We start from the raw sequence: 6,100 nt of genomic DNA on the forward strand, positions 1-6,100 counted from the left end.
CCGACTTCACTCCCCTCACAGGAAGGGCAACTAACAACATTCGAGCACAAGACAGCTCTGAGGGAACCCTAGGACTCTGCGCTGAGCCTGCAGCGCCCCGACCCCAGGGACCAAGAGAGATCGCGTTGCCGGGTAAGAAAGCGGCCACAGGCTGACCGCTCCCCCGGGCCGGCACAGCACCACGTGGAGAGGCCTCCCCGAGCCCCCGAGCCCCCGGATCCCCAGTGGGAAAAGAGAACCCATGGTGGACAGAGCAACCTCCCCCTGCCCCCAGCATTGTGGGTCACTTTGCTGGGTGCAGACCTGCCTGCTTTAGATCCTCAAACAGGAGTTTTACTGACCTAAGAGCTCTATTTGCTCAGGTCCAGGCAAGGAGATGAGTCACAGCCCTGCCCTCTGTGCAGACTGATTTCCAGCCGCATCTGACCAGAAGGGCTGGCCCAGCTGTGCTTGAGCTGAGAGGTAGGGGGAGCTCATGGTTTGCATAGCAAAGCCAGTGACTTTTGGATCAGAGAGCTTGGGATGCAGGTCAGCTTCAGTAGCTTGGGATGCAGGTCAGCTTCAGTTAAGGAAACACAGAGCTTCCCTGGCCGTAGAGCTGCTTCTCCCACCATGCCTGGGCAGGAAATCTAACCCATAGCCCTGTTCATCGCTGAATACAGCCTTCAGCCTGTCTGACCAGAGAACGCACCCGGAGCACACGGGAGCCGCAAAACCCATTCAACAGCCCCACGTATACAGTGGGACTGGAACACAGAGCACAGCCTGTGGCTTCCCCTGTCTGAAGAGCAGAACCAGTGGCCTCCCAGACCAGAAAATTCATCGCACACTCAGACCTAACTTGGGTCCTCAAGCAACATGCTATACAGACCCTGGGTCTCGTCCTGCCACCCTGCCAGGGAGGGAAGGTTTTTCATGGCCCCATCTACTAATGGATACAGTATCCAGTTCTGACCAGGAAATCCAGGCAACTGTGGAGCCCGCTCTACGACCTCACTTGGGTAGGAAACACAAGTCCTATCCCACTGTGCTCAGCCAGTGACACCACACCCCCAATCCCCATCCTCAGAGCTCGAACAGATGTCCAGAAATAGACCATAAGAGCAGGACTTTCCTCAAACTCTTTCAAAAAGTCAAAGAGGAGGAAACACTCCTAAACTCATTTTACAAGACCAGCATTATCCTGATACCTATACCAGAAAAGAAGACTACTAGAAAAGAAAACCATAAGCCAATATCCCTGATGAGCATAGATGCAAAAATTCTCAATAAAATAATATCAAGCCAAATTCAGCAACACTTAAAAGGATCGTTCACCATGATCAGCTGGGATTTATCCCTAGGATGTAAGGATGGATCAATATACCCAAATCAGTGTGACACACCACATTCAAAGAATGAAGAGAAGAATCATATGGTCATCTTAATAGGTGCGGAAAAAGCATTTGACGAAGTTTAACATCCATTCATGATAAAAACTCTTAACACATTAGGCGTAGAAGAAACATATCCCAACATAATAAAGACCATATATGACAAGCTCACAGCTAACATCATACTCAATGGTGAAAGGTTGAAAGCTTTTCCTCTAAGATCAGGAACAAGACAAGACTACTCTTACCATTCTTATTCAACATAGTACTGGAAGTCCTAGCCAGGTCAATCAGGCGAGAAAAAGAAATAAAAGGTATCAAAATTGTAAAGAGAAAAGTAAAATTGTCCCTATTTGCAGGTGACATGATTTTATATATAGAAAATTCTAAAGACTCAACCAAAAAGTCCAATTAATGAATTAAGTAAAGTTGCAGGATACAAACATATAACATATAAAAATCAGTAGTGTTTCTATACAGTAACAACAAATTTTCTGAAAAAGAAATAAAGAAATTGATCTCACAATAGCATCAAAAACAATAAAATACTTGGGAACAAATTTAACTAAGAAGGCGAAGGATTTCTACTCTGACAACTACAAGACACTGATGAAAGAAATTAAAGACAACAATAAATGGAAAGGTGTTCTGTGTTCATGGATTGGAAGAATTACCATTGTTAAAATGTCAATACTATCAAAAGCTGCCTGCAGCTTCAACGCAATCTCCATCAAGATTCCAATGACATTTTTAATAGAAGTAGAAAAAACACTCCTAAAATTTATATGGAACCACAAAAGACCCTAAATAGCCAAAGAAATCCTGAGAAAGAAGAACAAAGCAAGAGACATCACACTTCCTGATTTCAAGCTATACTATAAAGCTATAGTCATCAAAATAGTGTGGTACTGACATAATAACAGAAAATTAGACAATGGAACAGAATCAAGAGCCCAGGAATAAACCTAATCATATACAGTCAACTAATATTTGACAAGGGAATCAAGAATACTCCATCGTTGGTGCTGGGACCATTGGATATTCACATGTAAAAGAATGAAACAGGACCTATACGTTACACCACTCACAAAAATTAACTCAAAATGGATTAAAAACTTTAATGTAAGTTCTGAAGCTACAGAACTCCCAGAAGAAAACATAGGAACATTCTCACAGATGTGGACCTTGGCAATGATTTTTTGGATATGCCACCTAAAGCACAAGGAATAAAATAAAAAATAAACAAGTGGGACTACATTAAACTAAAAAGCTTCTTCACAGGAAAAGAAATCATCAACAAAGTGAAAAGACAGCTTACAGAATGGGAAAAACATATTTGCAAATGATATATCTGATAAGGGGATAATATTCAAAATATATAAAGAACTCATATAACTCAATAGCAAAAAATAAATAAAATAACCCAATTAAAAAATGGGCAAAGGACCTGAACATTTCTTCAGAGAAGATATATGAAAGACCAACAGGTACAGGGAAGGATGTTCAACATTGCTAATTGTTAAGGAAATGCAAATTAAAACCACAGTGTGGTATCACCTCACACCTGTTAGAACTGCCATCATCAGAAAGACAGGAGATGCTGGCGAGAATATAGAGAAAAGGGAACATTCACACACTGTCCGTGGGTATGTAGATTGGTGCAGCCACTATGGAAAACAGTATGGGGGCTTCTCAAAAAATTAAAAACAGAACTACCATTTGGTCTAGCAATTCCACTTCTGGGTATTTATACAAAGAAAATGAAAATACTAACTTAAAAAGATATTTGGGGGGCTTCCTTGGTGGTGCAGTGGTTAAGAATCCTCCTGCCAATGCAGGGGACACAGGTTCTATCCCTGGTCTGGGAAGATCTCACGTGCTGCGGAGCAACTAAGCCCGTGTGCCAAAACTACTGAAGCCCGCGCGCCTGGAGCCCGCGCTCTGCAACAAGAGAAGCCACCACGATGAGCCATCCACACGCACCGCAACGAAGAGTAGCCCCCCTTCGCCACAACTAGAGAAAGCCCGTGCAGCTAGGAAGACCCAACGCAGCCAAAAAAGTAATTATTAACTAATTAATTAATTAATTAAAATAAAGATAAAAAGAGATCTGCACCCCCCAGGCTCATAGCAGCGTTATTTACAATAGCCAAGACATGGAAACAACATAAGTGTTTATCAACAGATGAATGAATAAAGTTGTGGTATATATATATATATATATATATACACACACACACACACACAACATAATATTATTCCGTTTTTTATTATTGTAAAAAACGAGGAAATCCTGTGCTTTGCGACCACATGGATGGACCTTGAGGGCATTACACTAAGTGAAGTTAAGTCAGGCAGAGAAAGAGATACTGTATGAGCTCACTTATATTGGGAATCTTTAAAAAAAATTAAAAACAAACTCATAGATAAAGAGATCAAACTTATGGTTACCAGAGGTAGAGGGAGGAGGGAGGGGGGATTGGAGGAAGGTGGTCTAAAGGTACAAGCGTCCATTTATAAGATAAATAAGTACTAGTTACATAGTTACATAGTGCATGACATGACTACAGTTGGCGCTTCCCTTTAATATGCAGGCATGTTATTAAGGGGGTAAATCCTAAGAGTTCTCATCACAAGGAAACTTTTTCTCCTTTTTTCTTTTCTCTTTTCTTTTGTTTTTATTGGATCTCTAAGAGAAGATGGATGTTAGCTGAACCTATTGTGGTGGATCACCCCACAACACTGCACAGGTAAATCAAACCGTACGCCTTAAGCATATACAGTGGTGTATGTCAATTATCTCTCAATAAAACTGGAGGGGAGAAAAGAAACATTTTGTCTTGCTAGAGAGCGAGGTCGACTGAAAACCACTTGTTCACCTAAAATATCCCTCTTAAAATAAAGGGGAAAAACAGAGGGGGAGACTGAAAAACCAAACATGATTAAAGCAATTATTTTAGTGATTGATTCCTGATTAGAAGAAGGACAGTTAGAGGGACGGGACAGGGGTGGAAGAGACCGGATGCAGACTTCCCACGTTCCTTTGCACAAGCTCAGAGCTCCTCAGGAGATACTGGTTGACTGTGGAAAGGGCTGGATCAGCGGCTACTGGGAGCTGCACACTGGAACCAGTTAGAAAATCCAGAAGATCGTCTGGTAACTTTGAACAGTGAGTAGCAGAAGAAAACCTCAGGAAGGTCTTCTGATATCAAAATGTAAGTCATCTGTGGGTAAAGACAGGTCAAAATTGAAGTAAGCTGGAGTGCCGCTGAAAAACAAAAAGGAACTCAGATAACTGATAACAAGACTGGTGAGAAAAGTGCGTATGCTATGCTAAGTATGACATTTCTTTAAATATTGTCCCCACTGATAATTTCACTGAGAGTTAACGTCATCTTAGCTGATTTACATTCACCGGTGATTTCTATGTGCCAGGGCTCTTCCAAGGGCTTTCCCAATGGTTAGCTTCTTGAAATTTTGCAACCCTCCTTTTTCAAGAGGAGACTGAGGTTTGGAAAGTCACGCGATCCACCTGAGATGGTCCAGCTAAGAAGTTACAGGATTAGGGTTAGAACTTCCAGATCTCATTCGTGTCCAGGGTTATCATCCCTTTTCCTAGACTGTGCTGCTCACATGTCTCTGTTAGGTGTGAAAATACATGTTTAGTCAATCCCCAAAACTCTTATTTTCCCCAAAATGTCTCATAGGAATAAGTTAAGCTGCAAGGGCAAGAACTGTATCGTGCTATTCAAATGGTAAAAGGTTTGCTTCCCTGAGCTGCGTCACCACCCCGTGTGACATTTACCTACACTGTAAGGTTTGCCTTATTGATCCCCACTAGATGAAAATAACTGATTTCACAGAACTTTGGAAACAATCCCCAAACTCCAAATTTTACCAACAATGGAATAAAGCAACTGAACTAACAATTGGAAAGACAAATGATTTCGCTTGCTTATTGGCTGTGAGATGTGGGGTATGTTTAAACTCTAGACTGGTCCTGTCCAATACGATAGCCACTGGCCACAGGTAGCTATTTAAATTTAAATTTTAATCAATTAAAATTAAGTGCAGTTACGCATTCAGTTCGTCAGTTGCATTAGCCACGTTTCAAGCGCTCAAAAGCCACGTGTAACTAGTGGCTACTGTATTGCGTAGTGCAGAAAGTTCTCTTGGACAGCACTGCTCTAAACCTGCAATCCAAAACCTCCAAAGTCTTCTGAAGCTGGTTCCTGTCTGGTAATGGGTCTAAATTCTAATGATAAGTATCACAGCACTGTCGGAGGACAGCATGTAAAAGTGCTTTGCAAATTATAAAGTGTTATATAATTTTTTTTAATTATTGCAGTGTTGTAAAATCATAGTCTTTGACGTACTAATACTTTGGCCCTTGGATCTTCTAATCATGTTAACTCTTTTTCAGAAGATGAACTATAGATCTTGAAGCTGACATTTATACTTTGTTCTTTAAGACTGAAGTACATTCCAAGTTCTGCACCACTGATAATTTCTCTTAATGAGGAAGGTACCATTTATATGTATGTATGTGTGTGTGTGTATATACATGTAATACTATGTAATATATATAATTATATAATATATGCGATTATATAATATATATAATATGAAAATCACCACTTTCCTATAAGGACCATATCTATCAGAAAATAGTAGAAAAATGTTCCAGTCCATATGAGCTGATAAGAGTCCTAATTTTTGCCCAGTTA

Source organism: Leucopleurus acutus (assembly GCF_964270905.1).
Source record: "Leucopleurus acutus genome assembly, chromosome: 15".
In the NCBI taxonomy this organism is placed as follows: Eukaryota; Metazoa; Chordata; class Mammalia; order Artiodactyla; family Delphinidae; genus Leucopleurus; species Leucopleurus acutus.